Genomic DNA, 21,618 nt, shown 5'->3' on the forward strand with positions numbered 1-21,618 from the left:
CCCGGAAGAGCCGAGAAGGCGCTGGAACACCTTCTCCGCTGGGCCTCGCAGTCACCACCATGGGGGTGCCAGGCAGAGGGCAGTGGGGGCCGTGGACCCCCCGCCTCAGGGCCACTCTGTCCACAGGGAGGAAACGGGCCTGTTTACGGTCTGCTTCGGCCTGGTGGTGCCTTGTCAAGCGAACCCAGGCCCCGGCGCCAGCTGCTTCCTGCGCGGCTCTCGGGGCACGTCACCCGCAGGCACGGGGTGGGGGTGGGGTAGAGGCTCCCTCACACGGACCAAAGAGGTCCCTAGAACCCCCAGGTCCGGCTGGAGCACCCACACCAGCCTTTGCTCAGTTCATACACGCAGTGAGGCTGGAGTCACAAGCCGGTGGCCTGTGGACATGTCGGCCTGGGCCCACCAGAAGCTGGAAATCTGGCTTCTCTCGAACATCGGGAGGATCTTGTAACAACGCGCCGGCATTCCATAGGCGGAAAGGAGCTGAGGCGGCGTGGCGGCTGCTCCCCTGAGTGGGGCGAGCAGCTTTGAGTCTGTCATGCTCCCCACTCTCCAGTGTCTCCCGGCTCTCAGACCGGGCCTTGTCCACTCCGCTGCATTACCTGCCTGCCCCTGTGGGCATCTGAATTTGCCACCCTGCCCTAGAGTGTTGGCTATCTGGGACTCATTTCCCAAGGAACAAGTAACCTCCTCCAGGAAGCCTTCCCTGAAGCCCTCGCCCTAGCCCTCACCTCAGTTAGGCGCCTGCTCTGGGCTCCATGGCCCCTGTGTTGATCACACCAGAGCGCCCAACACTCCACAGCAAGTGGCTGGTTACCTGTGTGATGTCCCCCCAGACTGCAGACCCCCTGAGGTCAGGGGCAAGCCCATGGTGGTCTCATACTCCTGGCATCAGGCCTTGGGACTGCCAGAGACAGGGACAGTCAGCCGACTGTTTGAGCAGACAAGCAGGGGGCCTCCTTCCTTCTGACTACCCGGGGGCTGTGTGTCATGCCCAAGGCATCTCGCTCCTTCTGAGCCCGAGCCATCCTAGGAATCTAGGTGTGAGCGAGTCCATCCTATAGCTGAGGGGTAAAGGGCAGAAGGACAGGGTCTAGGGCCCAGGGCTCTCCCTTGAGGAAGTCCCACTGCTGAGTCCCCCACGCATCTGAGCTCCCCCCAGTCTGGGTGGCAGTGTTGGGCCACAGAAAATTTTCTTCTGGAGAACACTCACCCCCAACCCAGACAGTCAGAAGTACGAAAATGCCACCCACACCAGGGCCAACACCCAGCCCGGGCAGCCCTGTGTGGCCAGTCTAGCTCAACCCTGAGAAGCAAGCTCTCTGCCGCAGACAAAGCGGGCTCCCGAGGACAGCCCTGAGCTGAGCCACAGGTGCGGGGGCTGGCGGCGGGAGCACACAGACGCCGAGGTCTGCACAGAAGCGGAGGGGTGGGCCCCAGTGGTCCCCGCCACCACGGATCCTCCCTAACGTGGCCAGGAGATGGCCCTGCAGTCCGCCAACCACCCTCCACTTCTCCTCCTCTCCTCTGCAACTCCGTGGCTCCCCCAAACTGCCCATGCCACTGCCACCCTCACATACCCGGTTCCCCCCGCAAGGCCCAGATCAAAGGACCCCCCCCCTTGGTCTCCAGGACCCGTTCTAGCACCTGAATGGACACCTGCAAGTCTCTGGGACACAGGCCGAGGGAATCCAGTTGGGACGTTCCAGAACGGAGGCCTGGCACTGTCGTGGTGAGAGTACCCCAGAGTGGGGAGCTCTGTCTACAGAGCAGCAGGGCACCCCTGGGGCACCACAAGTCAAGCATGAGCAGTAAGCCTTCACACACCCCCGTGGCTCCCACAGGTTGTCCAAACACCACGGCCCGTTTCTCTTTTCTTCCCCCATTTTGTTCCCAGAGAGCACCGGAGGCCTGACCCTAGGGGCCCCTAATGACAACCACATGCGGGACTCAGGCTGCCCACTCAGGCGGGGGCCGGGCAGGCGCCGGGGCGGGGCTGGGGCTGCCACAGTGCGTGTGGCCCTCCCACTGTCCCGGCGCGCAGGTTGGCCCTGGGCTGGCCCTGACCCGTGTGACCCTGGGCAGACACCTCACTGCTCAGAGCCTCTGGTCTGTGGGTGCGGCTGAGGGGACCCCCCCCCCCAGGGCTGTGGTGGAGCGTGTGAGACGATGCAGCTGGCACAGGGTGTGGCCCGCAGCAGATGTGCGATCTGGGTGGAACCACCGGGGTGGATAAGAGCCCTCGAGGGCCCCCTCTGCCGGGGTCAGGGGGGCAAGGTCCACAGCTGCTCCTGGGAAGCTTACCTTGGACCCATGTCTGGGGAGCAGGTGCCATCTTTGGCGAAGGCGGTGGGTCCTGAGGGCCAACTATCTCAGGGGGGCTTTCCCCAAGGGACTCGTGACAGAACCCAGCCAGGCTGCCAGGGACGAGCACGATGGTCTTGCTTGGCGGGTGCTGAGCATGACCAGTGGTGGCCGATGCCCCATGTGGCTGCGCCTGGGGACAGGTGGCAAGCGGCCACTGTGGACTCCTTTGGGGGGGCGCAGCCACTGCGGAGTTGCTGACCTAGCCTATGCCCCCCAAGCCTGCCCTTGGGGCCCACTTCTCCAAGCCAACAGGATGCACTATTCATCATGTCATTCTAACAGTGACGGTCACTGAGAGCCGTCTCCCTCCGGGGACTTGGCAAGGGGCCTTGCACAGTTTAGCTCCTTTGGTTTCCACAGCGACCCAAGACCTAGGTGCTCCTGCCCCCATTTTATGGCTGGCAAAATGGAGGCTCAGAGAGGGTGGGTGGTCTGCCCGGGTCACCGAGCCAGTGCCTGAACCTCTCTGCCTCCCCAACCTGGCTGAAGTTCCCGCAGCACGGTCTAGACCCCACCAGCAGCCAGGCGGGCTGGGCGAGCAGGCAGGGCCTCCCCTAAAAGGCTCGCTTTGGCAGAGGGACGGGCCCCCCGGGGGCTGGGCATCTGGCCTCCCGCAGAGGAACCCCTGACAGCTGTTCAGAGTATTTTGATAAAAACATGCTGAACACCTGGTGTGTGTTTAGTTGAAACAAGCCAGCCCAGCCCCTTGCGATATGCTCTCCAACGGCCACATCACCCCGAGAGCTGCATGCACTCCCACCCAGGCTCTCGGGAGCACAGGGCAGGGCGCTCACTCCCAGCCTCCCCCAGAAAGCCACCACACCCCCTCTCTTTGGAGGCCGGACCACAGGAGGTCAGGGAGACCCCCTGGCTAGCCCAGCAAGCCTGGGCTTGCACACCGAGCTCTGGGCTCTTGTGAGGTGGTCCGGGAGAGAGGGAGGGTGCAGGGCAGTGGTGCCCTCCCACCCCGGGGGCGGAAGGGGTCATGGAATCCCGCTCATTGAAGGCCTGGCGTCATTTCCACCACTATAACAGAGCCCGGTGGCCGGGCCAGGGGACCTCGTTGTTGACAGAAGGTTGCTGTGATGGGGCCCCATGCTGGCCCTTCGTCAAGCTATTCTGGGAGGGGGTTCCAACATGCCCCCTGGATACATGAAGCCAGAGGCTCAGGATGGGTCAGGAAGAGCAAGGCTCGCCCCCAACTCTGGTCTGTTAGCCTGCGAGCAAAGTCTAAGTCAGGGTGCCCCACACTGAGGAGCCAGGCCGCCCCTCCCCGGGTGCTGCTTAGGGTCCAGCGCTGGGCAAGTATAAGCTGACCTCAGAGATGTGGTTTCATGAACCCCAGGGTCTTCCAGGGACCCACGTGGGACCTCTGACCTGCCAGCCTCTCCATACTCAGCTCGTGTTACACCTACGCAGGCTTAAAATCGGCACTTCACACGCTGGGTCTACGCCGGCCACTGCGCACGCGGAGAGGGGCTCAGCGTCACGAGCCAGTACGAGCAGCACGCACCACCCCCCCACCCAGAACGGCCAGGAGGAAAGGTGCTGAGGCGGGCAGGGCGTGAGCAACAGGAGCTCTGCCCCGTTGCAGGCAGGGGCAGATGGCGCGCCCTCTGGAAAAAACCCACTTGGCAGATATCTCCTCACTGGAAACCCGTGAATACCGCGTGACCCGGTGAGCCCATCCTGGGCACTTGCCCCGGGACCATGAGACTCTGTTCCCCGAGAGATGGAGACAGGGACGTCCCACGAGCTCTGTTCACAGCGACCCCAAACTAGGAACCACCCTACTGTTCATCAGCAGCAGAATGAGTAAATCCACTGTGGTCCAGTCATACAATGAAAAACACAGCAGGCTCCTGCTACACAGAACAATATGGATGAAATGAAGAGTTGGCTTTAAGTGTCTCAGGTGGCTCAGAAAGGTGCACAGTGATGATTCTCCTCGGACAGCCAGAGGAAGTTAGAGAGATGGTTCAGAAACCACAGTGAAGAAGGGGGAAAATACCCACACCACAAGAACTGGAGCCGAAAACTGTGGCTTTGAGCTCCCCGGCAGTCAAAGCAAAGAGGGAAGCCCCGTAGGTTACACGGGAGCAAGTGATGGTTCAGGAGGGATGCCCTTCCTCGCAGCACAGACCAGGAAGGTCTTATCCCTGCCCTACACGAGGACAGTGATTTTCCAGCAGGCTGTCCACAGAAACTCAGAGCTCATCCTTCCCAAATGAACAGACTCCTGGCTGTCTCACTCCAAGGAGCCTGTTACATGGCTCCAAGGGGGACAGCAAGGCATGGGGCCCGGACTGGCTCAACCTGCTCCCCTGACTTCCCAGCACCTGGCACGGCGGGTCACTGGATTGTTCAGCCCAAGGTTTTTCCAAACTAGCTCCCACTTGCTCTGCAGTTCCCCCATTACCCACCCCTCATTCAGGGAAGTCCCTCCTTCTCTCTGGACTTTGGAGTCTCCACTCATAAGACTAGTTGAGCCTCCTGGCCCTCTTGGCCCTCTCTCCCATTTGTGGATGGACGTCTGATCTCAGGGGTTGGCAGGGGACAGGCAGATGCTGGCCTGGGACAGGTGGGACCGGGGAGGTGGTCCCAGGGCAGACCACTGCAGCGTAGGCAAGCCCGCAGACATCCTGGGAACCCAGCAGAGTTTCGGAGCCTGTGTTTAATGAGATCCATGCTGGCATATTATTGTTCAGTTCCGATCTTGCACAGAACAGGTCTCTGAAGATGCCCCCAGAGGGGGAGGGCACCAGTCACTCCCCTCCCTGGCAACCTGCCATGTGCCCTCATTCACCCAGCATGGCCCAGGGCCTGCATGGAGGAAATGGCTGAGTGGAACCACCCCCAGTGCACGGGCCCCCGCATGTTCAAGAAGTCCCTCCAAAGGCCAACCCGAGACCCTCACATGGAGTGAGGACTGGTTCTGTTATAAAGAGACAGCTGGCCGCATGTGATGAGACCGTAAATGAAACATTGTAATGCTGGGCACTGAGCGCCGAAATGCACCACGTCGTGCAGTCCTGTGTTCACTGCCTGTCCCTTACTGACCATAATCAGCAGCCGCTGGCAGTGCAATGAGGTAGAAGGAGAAACTGCATCCCGCTCACTCACAACTGGCTCCCCATGCCAGCTTCCGTCCTGGAGCTGGGAAAGGACACGCCATGCCAGGCAGGGTGCAGGGCGCTGCGGGCCTGGCTCCCACCTGCCACCGAGCTTGGAGTGTGAGCTCCTCACGTGCAAACAATAGGCTCCCGGTCCTCATGGAGGTGGGCGGGGGCCCCCGGTGGGAGGGCCCGGCTGCAGCATTTTGCACAAGGGCTCCGCACTGGGCGACCAGGGCCTGCATCCCGCCCGAGCAGGTGACGTCCCCTGCTGTGAGGACTGAATACGATGGTGGATAGTGTGCACGAGGTGCGTGGGTGAGCAGTGGGCTCTGGGACAGCGCCGGTCGAGCTGACTGGTGGTACTTAGCGTGAGCACTCGGAGGCCCCGAGGCAGTGGTGCTGACAGCCCTCACGGACGGGAAGGCAGGCAGCAGGGAAAGGACCAGATCACCCCGAGGGGGCATCAAGGAACCCTCCAGAGGGGCTCCTCGTCCATTTCAAACTGACACACTGATTCATGAGGACAGTCCCCCGCGGGGTGGGGCTCGTCTGCAGCACCCCTGCCTCTGGGACGGCCCCCCCGTCCCACGCGTGATCCTGCCGTGGCCGTGTGGCTTTTCCCTCTGTCCTCACACCCTGTGCCCGGGGCGCAGAAGCGCTCTCCTCCGCCGCCCTCCTCCCCGCAGATGCTGACGGCACTTCTGCTGTGGGCTGTCTGCTGTAGATGTGCAGATCGCTAGAAAGAATTCTGTTCTTTAATCCCATTCCTGGAAATCTTTCCTGAAGATTTAATTCTAAAGAGACCTCATACAGAGTTGGCATTGTGGAAAAGTCTTCAATAAAAGTTTGCTGAATCGAGGGGAAAAAAGTACTTTCAGAGACGTTTGTGACAGTGCTACTTACTACAGAAAAGGAACCAGTCCAAACGCCCAATCGTGGGGGAGTACCGAAACCTCGTCTGCCTTACTGGCTCTGCAGAACACGCCAGAGCGTGGGCCACAGGCAGGAGGAAGGGGAGGCAGAAGACCACAGGGTTATGCATGCCCGCGCCCATGGGTGCAGGAGGGAGCTGGCCGGAAACCTGAGATCAGCAGCTGTCTAAGCACGGTGGGACCAGAGACACAACCTTCTGTCTTTTACGTTTGCCCGGAGGCTGCAGTCATGCTGTCTTACTAATGAGTGCAATAGTAAAAACCGTTTCTCGTTTCCTCTCACCACTGCCTCACCAGAGGTATTAACAAGGCTGGCAAGTCGAGATGATGCTCCAGCCCAGACAGACCCGAGAGGCACAGTGACCCCGCCTGGGCCCGGGGCTCGCCAGCCATGGGGACAGCAGTCCAGACCCGCCCTGTCCCTGGGGCCAAGCACCTGGCCAGGCACGGCCAATATCACCTGCTCTGTGGAGCATATCAGTTCATTACAGAGCAGGGCCCTGCCCAGTGCAGTAAGGTAACCCCGGGGGGACCCCAAATGCCGCCAACGATCACACCCCGGGCTGGTCCTGCACTGGTCCCTGTGCCCGGCGGCCAGCCATCGGGTGTTGGAGAGGCACAAACCCACCACCGTCAGGAGGGAGAGTCCCATGGGTCTGCCCAGCATATCCACTGTAGCACCTCATTCATACTCACCCAGACTTTGAATCTCACCCCCGGAGAGAAAGACATGAGAACAAGGGGTTTGCTTCGGGTCATGTGGCCAGCACGTGGCAGGGCTGGGACTTGGATCCCGGTTCTGACTCTAATACCAGAACCTTCCCTGAACCTGCTGGATGAAACACAACCAGAGGGAAGAGCAAACAAGCCCCAAAAGCTGGAGGCACTTTAGGGCACAACCCCTCCTTTCTCTGGTGAGGAAATCGAGGCCCAGGAAAGAACAGATGCTGGCTGGAGATGGCCCGGCCAGACTGCACCCAAGACGAGGAGTGTGTCCTTCTAGAGAGCAGAGCCTGGCTCTGGGTACCCAGGCTCTCTGCCTGCCACCCACATGGCAGAGGCCCGAGCAGAAGGGGGTCCCTGGGCTCCCTTCTTCCCAGGACCCGTTCTCTCTTGCCTGTACTTATGACACAGGGGCTGGGGTTGGGGTCAGGGGCCTCTTCATCAGTTCCTCCATACAGAGGGGGAAACCGAGGCACAGGAAGGGAGGGCCTAGAGTGACCCAGCAAGGAGGCCAGTGCCCCTCCCCCTATTTACTTAGCACCTTCCACCCCAGCCAGGTTCCCCAAAAAGCTGACGGACACCACCTCATTCATCACAGTCCAGACGGCACCTCGTAAATGGTCAAAGCCGCCCAGCGAGGGGGCCATTCATTCCGGCCCGGGGGACGCCAGCCTGCTGGGGCGGCGCGCCCCACAGTGGGCCGATTGTGCGTGCAGGGACCCCGTCCAAGCTGCCCTGGCTCCTGGCGGGCCGCCGTGCCCTGGACGATTCCTAGACGGAATCTTGTTTTCGTCAGTTCCATCTCCAGGCAGGCAGACGAGTGCTCCTCCAGACATTTACTCAACGTTGCTTTGATTTTCTTCAGACCCTGGTCCTGTCCCACGATTTACAGGGAAGCCATAAACCAACCCCAAACAAGCCTGCCCTGTGGCCCCCGGAAAGCTCTGGAAGCAGCTCCAGCAGGGTCCCATCTGCCATCTCGGGCTGCGGGTGGGGATGGCGGCAGCCTTCTGCTGCATTTACTCGGTGATACTCGGGGGGACGCTGTCCTCTCTGCAGATGGGGAAACTGAGGCCCAGAGGGGGAGAACTGGGACACAGGCAGCCGTGTAGACTCGGGATTCTGGGCCAGGGTTTTCCCCAAGTTCTGGGAATGGCCCAGTGACACAACTTGCCCCTAACAGCCTTGCAGCCTCAGTTCCCCACCAGAGGCTTCTGGGGCTCAAGCCTGAGGTTCAGTGTATTGGAAGGGCTTGGGCATGGCAGGATTCCAGAACCGGCAGGGGCCCGTCTGGTGACAGGTGGGAGGAGGGAACAAGGACCGGCCTCCTCAGGGTGCTATGTGGGCTGAAGATCCAGTGGGAAGCAGGGCCCTGAATGCCATCGGTGATGCCATTCCTTCCCAGGCACCAGACGCCAGGAGCAGGGCTTGGAATGCTCAGGAACACCGTCCCTCACCGGCCCCTCGGCCCGGGCACATGCAGGATCCTACGGTTCCATACTGTTCCAGCCCCGAGGCTGCACACATAACACCAGGTTGGGCATGTCTGGTTCTCTCCTCGACCTCGCCCCCAGAGGCTTCCTATTCAATTGTTTTCCATATAAACTCGAGAATTAACTTCTCCAGTGTGTGTGATGAGGTGGGGAAGGAGAGAGCAGTGCAGATGGCCCGGCAGGTGTCTTAAACTGTCCCAAAATAAAGTTCTTCAGCAGGCCACAGCCAGTTTCCTCCTCACAACCAGAGCAGACTGGAAAGTGCTCTCAGCTCCAGGTCAGGAGGCCCAAGAGCCCCACGAGATGAGGACGCTGGTTCTCAAACCCCGCTGCTCAGGGGGATCACCTGGGGAGCTTAGAACCACCACCTGGTGTCAAAGTTATGGGGTGCTGCTAAAGCAGGACCCAGAGGGAAACTCGTAGCACAGCAGCAACGCTTACGTTATGAGAGGAAAGTCTCAAAGGCCTCATCTCTGCTCCCACCTTAAGAAACTAGAAAAAGAAGAGCAAGATAAATAGAAGGGGGGATTCATAAAAGATCAAGGCAGAAAGCAATGAACTGAAAACAGAAAAACAACAGAGAATATCATTGAAACCAACATCTGGTTCTTTGGAAAGACCGACTAGAAATGCTGATGCCTGAACCCTACCCCAGAGGTTTTTTTCACTTGGTTGGTCTGGGGTGTGGCCTGGGGGCTGGTGGTCTAATCTCCCCAGGGGCTTCTAATGGGCAGCGTGGGCGGAGAACCCCCCTCCCTCCCAGGTGCAGACCCCTTGAGGTCTGGCCTGCAGGAATAAAGGGCAGCCATGAGATACTGCCTCAGTTTCCCTGGCTGCAAAGCCTGACTGTATGGTTTTGGGCAAGTCCCGTCCCCTATCTGGGCCTCAGTTTCCACACCGGACTTTGTCCTAGAGCTGACACTGTCCACCTGCTGCCTGGAGCCCTGGCTTCCCAGAAGAACCTGGGGGCGGCAGGGGTGGGAGTCAGGCTGCTAGTCCAGGAGTCCTGCCCCCCCACCTCTTCCCCTGGGGGTGGTACAGACTCCTCCCTCTGGGGGGCAGGGCTTTGTCTTTTCTCCCTGTAAGCTCCCACCCCAACTGGACACTCAGGACATGCTAGCATGCTAGGATACTAAGAGGATGCCCCCTGATGGTCAGGCATTGGCGGGGGGCGTCCCTGCCCTACATCCTCTCCCACGAACAAGCCTGGACCCCCAAACAGCACTGAAGATAACACCCAGCTCACTCTCCCCGTGGCTGTCTCTTGCAAACCCCGCCCCCTCCCTCCACACCCTGGAGGCTGCTCTGTGTTCCTGGTGTAGACAACCATGGAGATAGGAATGCCTCAAGCTTTCCAGCAGAAGCTTCATGAAAGCATGGTGATGGGTGAGATATTTTCTATCTGGGACAGGGATCCTGCTTCCTTCAAAGAGGTGGGCAACAGCGTGTGCTAAAACACAGTCCCTTCCCTGTCGTTATGGGGCACTGCCCATGCTAGGAACCCATTCTGTCCATTTGCACCGTATTATGATCTAGCCTTTGTTTTATGGATGAGGAAGCAGGCTCAGAACAGGGGCCATAAACGCCCTCGGTCCCAGAGCTGGTAAGTGGAAGCACTGGGCTTCGGACCCCCTCTGTCTCCGGGTCCAGTGTCTCCCTCCATCCCTCATCTGTGCACCGCTGGGCGCCTCTGCTGGAACGGGCCCATCATGCAGCTCAAGGAAGACGGGACAGCCTCAGAATTCGGAGCCAGGAAAAGTTCTCTTGGCTCTGACGGTGCCTTTGGAGCTCCAGAAAGACCCCTGACAGTGTGCCCTTCATGCCCTCACCCCAGGAGAGACAAGGAGAGGCCAAGTCCAGAGCCGGCACGGCGCTGCCCCTCCCACCGTGGGGAAGAGGTGGGCGTACACACACAGAGATGGATTATTAATTAAGCCAGGCCTTTGAAAACATCACAGGCAGAGAGAGGAGTGCCAACAGGGATGTCCAGCTGCAGCAACTCTGTGTGGAAGGTTCCAGCATTTCCCCGCGGCCACCCATGGTCACCATCACTCTCTGGCAGCCCGTGGCACTTTCCTCTGCACAGACCTCAGCCAGTGCTTGCCCTGTGCCCCCAGCCTCGAAACGCTCCTATCTCACACTCTCCCACTGCCATTCCGTGCGCATTTGGAAGGAGAGAGAGAGAATGTGACATGAACGAACGGATGAGAGGTTCACGCCATTCTCTGCAGAGAACGATGGATTAAAACCCTGCAAAGCCAATCAATCGCACATCTATTTCTCTAAAGGGGCGGGCAGGGGTGGAGAGAGCTTTCCTGAAAGGACTTGGCCTTGAAACATTAAGCCAAACAACTGGATTTGGCAGCGGTCGGCTTCCGAGCACCGCCAGCCTGAAGAAACTGGCGGCCAGGCACGCCGAGGCAGGGTCGGGAAGAATGAATTCATTCAAAGCCAAGCTGGGCGCTGGAGAGTCCGTGCACGCAGGGGGCCCGCACATCAAGGAGCTGCAGCTCCAGGGGTCCCGGGTGCCCTGAGAGCCTGACCTCGGCTCTGCCACTGTGGCCTGGGCTGCCCACGGGGATGCACGGGTGTCGCCAGAGACACAGGATGACCAACAGGTCTGTCCAGGACGGACAGGAAAAGGCCTCACTCCGTGTTGTTAACACAGCATGGAAGTGCTAGCACCTGGGAATCGTGGGGGGGGGGGGCCGGTCCCCAGCAGGCACTGAAGTTGCAGAGGGGTGAGCCCTGCAGCACCATGGCCTCCAAAGCAGGGTGCTCATATCAACTGGCGTCCCAGCTCCTCCCTGCTCATCAGGCCCTGGACGGAGCGGTCACGCTGAGCCCTCGGGCGGCTGCCCACACCTTCTCGTTTGCCGTCCTGCCATGGGCACATGGGCTGTGAACCAGGCCGGAGCCGCTCCACAGCCGAGCCTGTGTCACCTTGGGGAAGCCAAGTTTTACTCTTTGCTGACTGGCCTCCAACTCTGGGGCAGCTTTGAAGCCAGAGTGGTGGGCACAGCTCAATCCAGCAGCTGGGGCTTCTGTGAATGGGGCAGACAGAGAATCAGGGCCTGCGGTGCACGCTGGAGGCACGCGGGCCACCGTCAAGCTCTGAGCTGCTTTACACAGGAAAGGCGCCTGCCACGCACAGCTCAGACTCCGTCGCACCCACCAGGCGGCTCTGAGTAGCTCCTGGCAACAGCGACAGACACTCCCCCTGCACACACCGCCCCAGGGGCTGCTGGTAAACCTGTGGCCCAGGAACACGTTTGCCAGGGTCTACACAGACTCGGCAGAAGCCGTGATTCTTGTAGACCATGGGCTGTTTTCTCCCAGACGGTTTAGTGGAGGGACACCACAAGATCATTTCAGAGTCCTCGTTAGCTGCCCTGCTGGGGGGAAACCGTGGCCTACTGGCGCTCCACCATGGTTATGAATAACCACATTTTGCTGGCAACACAGCTGGTCAAGAAAACGAGCATCTGGTTTCCCGACCCTTTGCTCTTCCTTCCTCGGCTCCCAGAGCACAATGCAACATGTGGGCCAGCCCCTGTGCTCCCCAGTGCCCCTCCCTGTGCCCCCCCAGGGGACGAGGTAGGCATTGGGCATGTTGCAATGTTCCCCCCTTAGAAGGCAGACTTGTCGCCTGCAAGCTGTCACAGCAGGTCCTGAGGAGCAAGAACCCGCCAAATGGATATTTTTGTGCAAACATTTGTAAAAAAAAAAAAAATTTTTTTTTTTTAAATTAAAAAGCATAGCTTGCTGCTCTAGAGAGCAATGCTTCAGGTTGGCTGGACCCCACGGTCACCTTGGAGGCGAGGCCTGGGCTGACATAGCCGTGCCCACGGCTCCATGTGGACTGAGAACACACGGGTCCTCCACGCCTGAACAAACGGCCACTCAGTGGGCCGTATCCTCTCGGCCTTTCCTCTCTGAACACAGAGCACCTGTGAGCATGGTTCGCTAGGAAGGGGGCAGTGGCAGCGAGACCTCTCGTGGCTGGCAGGCCAGAGGGGTGGCATCGTCGGTGTGGCCCAAGGGTCTGGGAGGCCCACGGTGACAGAGGCCCAGAGCCAGCCCCACATGATCGGTGCTCAGCCAGGGCTTCGATGCCCGTGAGCTGCAGACACGTGCGAGGTCTGGGTGAGCCCCCGATGTCCCAGCAAACGTTTCTTGGCTTTTCTTGTTCTAAACTCAGGGTGTGGGGCACCTGGGTGGCGCAGTCGTTAAGCGTCTGCCTTAGGCTCAGGGCGTGATCCTGGCATTCTGGGATCGAGCCCCACATCAGGCTCCTCCGCTAGGAGCCTGCTTCATCCTCTCCCACTCCCCCTGCTTGTGTTCCCTCTCTCTCTGGCTGTCTCTCTGTCAAATAAATAAATAAAATCTTAAAAAAAAAAAAAAAAACAACTCAGGGTGTGTTCCAGCCACCCCGGACAATGAAGAGCTAGAGCAAAGGGCATGGGAGCCGTGGTGACCGGGAGAAGGTAGGACATGGCAGGGCTCAGGCACTGGGGCCCATCTCGTCACGTCGCTGTCAAGGGCCCCCTGGCCTCAGAGGTGATGGGGGCGGGTGGAGAAAGGAGTGAATCAAACGGGGAGAGATAAGTATTCACAGAATCAAGAGCAGAAGGTGAAGTTACAGGGCTGAGGTGAGAAGGAAGGGTAACCTTGGTCAAAATGACAGGGCAGGGCTGCTCGCTGAGCCCCTGCCGTGGCGTGCTGAGTTAGGGGCAGCCTCACTCTTCCGTGGGGACCCCTCCCCTGCATCCAGGATCCCCAGCCCACCCAGGCTCCCACTGCACTCTGGACCCACCTCCCCACTCTGAGTCCCAAGTGGCTGGCACAAGGGGAGGGCTGGGGAGAGGGCAGTCTGGGAGCTCTTGCAAAGCCTCCAAGGTGCTGGTGAAGGTGCTCCGGGCCCTCTGTGCCCCAGAGCAAGGAATGACAACTGGACCGAGCACCCAGCACACCAGCTCTGATGTGAGCTCTGGCTGGGGCTGTGTCCCAGGGGCACTGCTGGCTGGAACCAGGGTTCAGAGGTTAGGAGCAGAGATGTGTGGCTGGGGGCAAATCTCTTCAACCTGGAGATTTCTTTTTCTTCTTCTTCTCTCTCTTTTTTCTTTTTTAGAGAGGGAGAGGGGAAGAGCAGAGGGAGAGAAAGAATCTTACACAGGCTCCATGCCCAGTGCAGAGCCCAACGTGGGGCTTGATCTCACGACCCTGAGATCATGACCTGAGCTGAAATCAAGAGTCGGATGCTTAAGCAATGCACCACCCAGGCGCCCCCGAACCTGAAGATTTCCGAACTCCTTGGGCTGTTCTCCAGATGCCTGGCTTCCCCTCGAGGGAAGTGGATGCTCCCTTAAGCGTCTCTAAGTGGATCTGACGTGGGCAGTGCAGGGGTCAGAGCCCAGAGGACGCTCCTGCTGGTGGCATGTCCTATGGGATTGGGACTTCTTTGCTCTTTGTGCTTTCTTATCCTTTCCCTACAGCCCACCCAGAAACCGCTTTGCTTCTTGGTTCCCTGCAAAGATCAGACTCCCGAGCCTCCTCTCCTCTCCCAGGGCCACGGCAGCACAGCCACAAACAAGCACTGGCGACAAAACCAGCTGATGACGTGGCTGACAGAGACCAGTTCTGCCCCAGAAAGAGCTGTGGGACCACAGTTTGTTTTTCAGAACAAAAAGGCAGAGGGGCGCACATGGAAGCGTGCGGGAGCCAGTGTGTACTGACTGCACATCTCCCCCCAACTCCACGTTCAGTGAGTCACTTTGGTGGCTTGACACCAGCCCTGCTGGGAGTATCTGTGCCATGGAAAGTAGCAAGTGCTACCTACCAGGGCTTCCCTTGCCCCCCAAAGAGCTAGCTGTTACATTTAAAGCATACCACTTGAACTGATAATCTTCCAAGTTCCTCTTAGGTAAAAACAATTCCCCGAGACAGTGATTTATATGCTCACATATAAATAAGCCCGTGTTCACAGATGTATGGCAGGGCAATTTCCAAGATAATGATAATAAAACCTAATTACTGTTAATCCAGCAAAGGTCTGTTGAAATGAGCAAATCCTTAATTTATAAAATTTTTTGAATCATTAAAATCAGTATTAGCAAGGTGGAAGTCCGCAGGAGGGCTGTGGCCTCTTTCCTGCCTGCACAGTGACAACGGCATTGCCACACGCAAAAAAATAAAATCAGACCCTTACCTCACACCATAGGCAAACATAAACTCAAAATGGCTCAAAGATCTGGCCAACAGACACATGAAGAGATACCCCACATCACTCAGCATCAGGGAAATACAAATCAAAACCACAGTGAGGGGCGCCTGGGTGGCACAGCGGTTGAGCGTCTGCCTTCGGCTCAGGGCGTGATCCTGGTGTTCTGGGATCGAGCCCCACATCAGGCTCCTCTGCTATGAGCCTGCTTCTTCCTCTCCCACTCCCCCTGTTTGTGTTCCCTCTCTCGCTGGTTGTCTCTCACTGTCAAGTAAATAAATAAAATCTTTAAAAAAAAAAAAAAAACCACAGTGAGATACCACCTCACAAAGTCAGAATGGCTAAAATTAACAAGTTAGGAAACAGTGGATGCTGGCGAGGATACGGACAAAGGGAACCCTCTCACACTGTTGGTGGGAATGCAAACTGGTGCAGCCACTCTGGAAAACAGTATGGAGGTTCCTCAAAAAGTTGAAAGTAGAGATACCCTATGACCCAGCAATTGCACGACTGGGTATTTACCCCAAAGATACAAATGCAGTGACCCAAAGGGGCACCTGCACCCCAATGTTTATAGCAGCAATGTCCACCATAGCCAACTATGGAAACAGCCAAGATGTCCATCGACAGATGACTGGATAAAGAAGTTGTGGTACATATATACAAAGGAATATTACTCAGCTATCAAAAAAAGAAATCTTGCCATTTGCAATGATGTGAATGGAACTAGAGTATTATGCTAAGCAAAATAAGTCAATCAGAGAAAGACGATTATCATATGATCTCACTCTTATGTGGAATTTAAGAAACAAAACAGAGGATCACAGGGGAAGAGAGGTAAAAATAAGACAAGACAAAACCAGAGAGGGAGACAAACCATAAAAGACTCTTAACCATAGGAAACAAACTGAGGGTTGCTGGAGGGGAGGGGGGTGAAGGGATGGGGTAACAGGGTGATGGACACTGGGGAGGGTATGTGTTGTGGTGAGCACTGGGTATTATATAAGACTGATGAATCACAGACCTGTACCCCTGAAACAAATAATACATAATATGTTCATATTTTTAAAAAAGAAAAAGTTAAAAGCACCAAGGACTTTTGGCACTAGAAAGATCCAAATTTGAAACTGAGCTTTTTCACCTGTGATGTTTTGTGATCATGGTAGTTAAGTCAATATATCTAAACCTTGGTCTCCCGTTTGTAAAAATGTGATTGCCACGGAACTGACTTTTTAGGACCATGTTAAGCAATAAATAAAATCATCTGTATGTGCTTATTAGCACAGCAGCTGGAACAAAATATATGCTCAATAAAATATGCTTGTCAGTTTAAAAAATGGCTAAAAATCTAAATGGAAGAGCTAAAAACATCAAATTCTTAGAAGGAAACACAGGGGTAAGTCTTCATGGCCTCAGATTTGTCAAAAGGAGGGGAACTACAAATCAAAACCACAATGACGTCACTTCCCCACCGACTAAGATGGCTGCAATCAAAAAGTCTGATGATTCCAAGTGCAGGTGAGGATATAGAGAAATCAGGACCTTCACACACTGTGGATGGGAATGTAAAATGGTGTAGCTGCTTTGGAAAACAGTCTGGCAGGTCCCCAAATGATTAAAATTTGTTACCATATGACCTGTCAATTCCACTTCAAGGTATATACCCAAGTGAAAGAAGCCAGTTAAAAAAAGTCCACTTTTCACACTGTTCCATTCATAGGAAATGCCCAGAACAGGGAAACCTATAGGGACAGAGAGTAGAGTAGTGGTGGCTTTGGGCTGGGTAACTAGATGGGGAGGGTGGTATACATAGTTCTTTTAGAGGTGATGCAAATATTCCAGAATTGACTGATGGTGATGGTGATTGTACATACTAAAAACTCTCAAATTACACATTTTAAATAGGTAAACTATGTGGTTATAGATTCTATCTCAATAAAGCGGTTTATTTTAAAAAGACACATTTAAAGGAACTGATAAGAGCAAAGATGGAAAGCTGACACAACAGAGGTGCCATTCCAAGTCGATGGGGGAAAGGGTGGCAACTGAAATCCAGTGTTTGAACAGCAGCTGGTTACCATATAGACAATACAATCAGATCTCTACCTCCTGCCATGAGCACCAGTCAAATTCAAGTAGATTTAGAACCTGAATGTGCCAAGCAAAACTTTTAAACTCCTAGAGGAGAATGCAGAAGAATATCTTTCCAATGATGGGGAGGGGAAGATGTCTTGGACAAGACACAAAACACATAAACCCTAACAAAGTGATTAATACATCCTACTACATTTCAATTTAAAACTTTCGTTCGATAAGACACCATAAACTAAATAAAAATACGAACCACAGGGGCGCCTGGGTGGCTCAGTTTGTAAAGCATCTGCCTTCGGCTCAGGTCATGATCTCGGGGTTCTAGGATCGAGCCCCACATTGGGCTCCCTGCTCAGCGGGGAGTCTGCTTCTCTCTCTCTTTCTGCCCCTCCCCCAGCTCGTGCCTGCTTTCTCTCTCCCTCTAATAAATAAATCTTTAAAAAACATACAAACCACAGACGGAGAATAAATATTTGCAACACAAATAACTGATAAAGGAGCAGGAAGAGAAGGTATTAAGAACTGTTATGAACTACACTTGACTCTTGAACCTGGGGACTAGGCCCCCCCAGCAGTCAGAAATCCATGTATAACTTTTGACTCCCCCAAAATAGCCCACTGTTGACTGGTAGCCTTACCAATAACATAAACAGTTGATTAACTCATTTTGTACGTGTCATACATACTATATACTGTATTTATATAATAAAGTAAGCTAGAGAACAGAAAATATTAAGAAAATCATAAGAGAAAATACATTTACCATACCACAAAAGAACCCATGTATATGAGTGGACCCATGCGGTTCAAACTTGTGTTGTTCAAAGGTCAACCGTCATTTTTTTAAAAGATTTCTTTACTGATTTGAGAGCAAGGGGAGGGGGAGAGGGAGAGAGAATCCTCAGGCTGACTCCGTGTGGAATGAGGAGCCAACACAGGGCGCGAACCCACGACCCTGAGATCATGACTTGAGCAGAAACCAAGAATCAGATGCTCAACTGACTGTGCCACCCAGGCGCCCGGGTCAACTGTAATTTTAAAAATGACAAGCCTTTCACAGTAAAGTGTACAAAGCATATGAATAGGTAATCCACAAAGGGAGACCTGAATGGTCATTAAACATTTGAAAAAGAGCTCAACCACACCAACAGGACCGGGGAGTGCTGCTTATATTAAAATGAGATATTATTACACATCCTCCAGATTTGGAAAAGCGTTTGAAAACTTAACAGTACCAAGAATTGGCAAGGATGTGGGAAAATGGGGTTCTTTTCCACTGCTGGAGGGGATGGAAATGGGCACATCCCTGCGGAGTCACCAGCAGCATCTGATTAGTAAACTGTGAAAGCCGGGTCGCTGCGAGCCAGCTCCCCTGCTCCGGAGTCAGGGCGTGCTCACCTTCCCTGATAGCAGGAATCACTGAAGTTTTGTTGAAAGAAATCAAAGATTCCTGGCTCCAAAGTCAGACCTGCCAGGACAGAGCTGGTAAGATGGATATTTAAGCAGCTCTCCACAGTGATGCCTATTACCCAGCAAGGAGGGGGGAAATTGTCCTAAAGAAAACCTCGCACATTTGCACAAGAAGCCGTGCCAACACCGTTCACCACAGCGTGATTTATAATCACGCAAAAACTGGAAACCATCTACACGTCCATCAACGGGAGACTGGAATGCATGCTGTAGGACAGCCATACATTGAGATGCTGTCACCTAATTCTGGCCGCCTTCCCGGCCACGCCTGGAAGGCTCCTTTCCAGAGGCTGGCCAGGCCTCTAAATAAATAGGTCTTGTGTGCGATTTCCCTGTTGCTGCCGTGTCGCATGAACGCAGCCGAGGGAAACTGGAAGGCTCCGCGTTATGACTCTTCTACCTTTCCAGCAGCTGTTTCCATCCAGGGGCGGCAATGACTCACACTCGCCGGTCCCATGGTGGTGGCACGGCTGCCCCGAGTGGGAGGTCCTTCTGCGAAAGCCACGCCAAACCCTGGTGCCGTGAGATGCTCCTAGAAAGAGGGATTCTGGAGGCATGCTCAGCCAGTCCGGACACATGTGTACTTAGGATAAGCACTGGGCAGACCTGCCACGAAGAGGCGAAGACCCAACGACAGCATCTGGAAGGCCTTCGGGAGGACGTGTTTCAGCACCGGGACCGTCAGCACCTTGGCCTAAAGCAGCCAGCCTTCCCCAGATGACTTGCCCGCGAAACCCCTTTTCCATGGACTCCCCTTTACTAGAAACCCCTCCGGGCCAAAAAGGGGCCCTCCAAGCAGCCTGACATGGGTGTGGCCAAAGATAAATGATGCAAAAGGCTCTTTTTTCCAAAGTCCAAACCACAGTGTGCAAGCCGAGAGTGAGTGCCCACTGGAGGCTGGGCACCGCAGAAGGCTCGGGCAGCTTCTGGAAAGAGCAGCAGGGACAAAAGACGAATGGCCTAACCCACCGAATGCTGGTGGCACTAGCATTCCCTCAGCCAGCTGCTAGGGACGTTGGTGACCATGACAGTATGACCTCACCTCAGGGGCTCACAGCCTGGGGAGGTGGCGGGGATGGGGACACACACGTGCACGAATCATCACATAGGAGTTAGAATAGCTACTCCCAGCATGAAAAGGGCTTTGAGAGAGGCTGAGCTGCCTGCAGAGACGGGGCTAAGGAACAGAGGTGTGTGAAGGCTGGTGCACATGTGTGGGGTGGGGAGGGGCCTGTCGCCACCTCGCTGTGAGGGAGGGAGGGAGGGAGGCAGCCACAGCACCGTGTGGCGGGGTGGGGAAGGCAGGGCCAGGCCAGGCCTTGAAGGCCACCTGGCCTCGTCTGAAGAGGGAGGTATGGGGGGCAGATGCAGGCAAGCTTGCCTAGCGCCCTACCTCAGGCCCTGGGCTCCCCGGGGGCCCTGGAAGCCGGAGGCAGGCCCTCTGGAGAGTGTCAAGAGTGACAGTTTATGAACCTAATTAAGTTTTTTCTTTGGATCAATAAAATTGCAGGGTGGGCTCATTCCAGGGCATGTCTGGCTTCAAAGAAGTTAGATGGGGAACCAAGCCACACGGGTGGGCTGAGGATGGGCGCACCCTCTGTGCCCGGGAGGCTAGCGTGCGCCCCGGGGACAGCCCATCTCTGGTTGGCTGGAGCTGAGGGAGCTGCCCTAACCCAGGTCCTCAGGGCCCAGATCCCGGTGGCCAGGAGCACCGGGTTCATCTCCTGGTCAACCACAGACCTGGGCGGGTTCGCACCTCTCCGGGCCTCATTCCCACAGCTCTACAGTGGGGATGATAATGGCACCTGCTTCCTATTAGTGATTAAATGATCTGGCATCAGGCCTAAAACCAGTGAGCACTCAGTGGGCACTAGTATCAATTTCCCATCCTCGGAATGCAAGTAATGGTTCCTGCTCTGAATCCTTGAGGTTGTTGTGTTGGGGGGGGGGGCAACGCACCCGAGAGCTCAGGGAGAACAACAGCCAAGGCACCTTGACACGGGCCCGGGTTCAGCAGCCCACCGGGACACGGGCCAGACAGCGGGGAGGCAGAGGCTGGGGAAGGAGGGAGCGGGGATGGCGGGGTCTCCTTCGGCCGCATGGACACCGACCACGGGAGCCCCGCGTGGGACCCCGCCCTGAAGCCCTTCTGGTCCTCCTGCCATCGCTCGCTCAGGGAGGAAGGAGGGCTGTGTGTGCTTATGCAGAAGACCCCTGCACCTGGTGTTTCTGCCAAGCCTGGGGGACAGGATACGGAGGGGAACCTTGGGGACAGGATATGGAGGGGGACCTTGGGGACAGGATACGGAGGGGGTCTGGGCCAACCGCCGTGGCCCAACGCGTGCCCCCTGAATTCCCTCTCACTACCTCACACTTCACACTGGCGCTTTATGTTCTTCTGGGTTCTTAACAGGTTTTTTTCTTTAAATATATTTCTGGGAAAGCTATATTTTTACTCTTGTCCTGCCAGGCTTTCTTTTTCTTTTTTAAATCTGTGTGCACTCCATTAGGCAGTAAAATCTCCACATGAAGTCATCCTCGACAGCTAATAATCAAAACCCTGGGTGTTCAGAGAACAAAGCGATTAAGAAAACCAGGCCCGAGTGCTCCGGACCACAGAGGAGTGACCGACGCCGCAGAGATCCACGCTTGCTCTCGGCTCGTGCCTCGTTTTATGAACTGCTGACGGCTAACGTCACCTCATCACCCAAGGGGCGCGAGCCTCTTGGTGGGCCAGCCGGCCGCCCGGAGTCCTTGCCCACCCCCACCTCCCCTACCCCGGCTGTCCTGCCTTGCCACCACTCCCGCTCACACCCCACCGTGCCACAGGGGCGCACCCGGACTCACTCGTCCATGCACACAAGGCCTTCGGCAGCCAGAGTGCAGAGGAACAGGACACGGCCCCCGTGCCCCAGAGCAGGAGACACGGGAGGGGTCAGGGACGCAGGGACGAGGGGGACGTAAGAGTCAAGCCCCTCCCATCTTCATCATTTACCCCACAGAGGCCAGCACCTTGATCTTGGAAGTCCAGCCTCCAGAACTGTGAGAAGACAGACGTCCGGTGGTTCAGCCCCGGTCCGTGGTGTTTTGTTTCGGCAGCTGGAGCTGACTGATACATGCCGTCTGAGCAGAGCGAGGGGGGGGACGTTCCTCAGAGAGAACAGCGACCATTTTGTGCAACGTTCCTCACTGTGTTTGTTTTTAAC

The 21,618-nt window shown here is 56.1% G+C and overlaps 1 protein-coding gene across 2 annotated transcripts in view; it reads right to left on the bottom strand.

Moving 5' to 3' along the window:
- The window catches only part of LOC103659452 (phospholysine phosphohistidine inorganic pyrophosphate phosphatase), a 125,537-nt gene that overhangs the window by 8,727 nt on the left and 95,192 nt on the right, over positions 1-21,618 (bottom strand). The window lies entirely within an intron of this gene.

This window comes from Ursus maritimus, unplaced genomic scaffold, assembly GCF_017311325.1.
Source record: "Ursus maritimus isolate PB19 unplaced genomic scaffold, ASM1731132v1 scaffold_7, whole genome shotgun sequence".
NCBI classification, from domain to species: domain Eukaryota; kingdom Metazoa; phylum Chordata; class Mammalia; order Carnivora; family Ursidae; genus Ursus; species Ursus maritimus.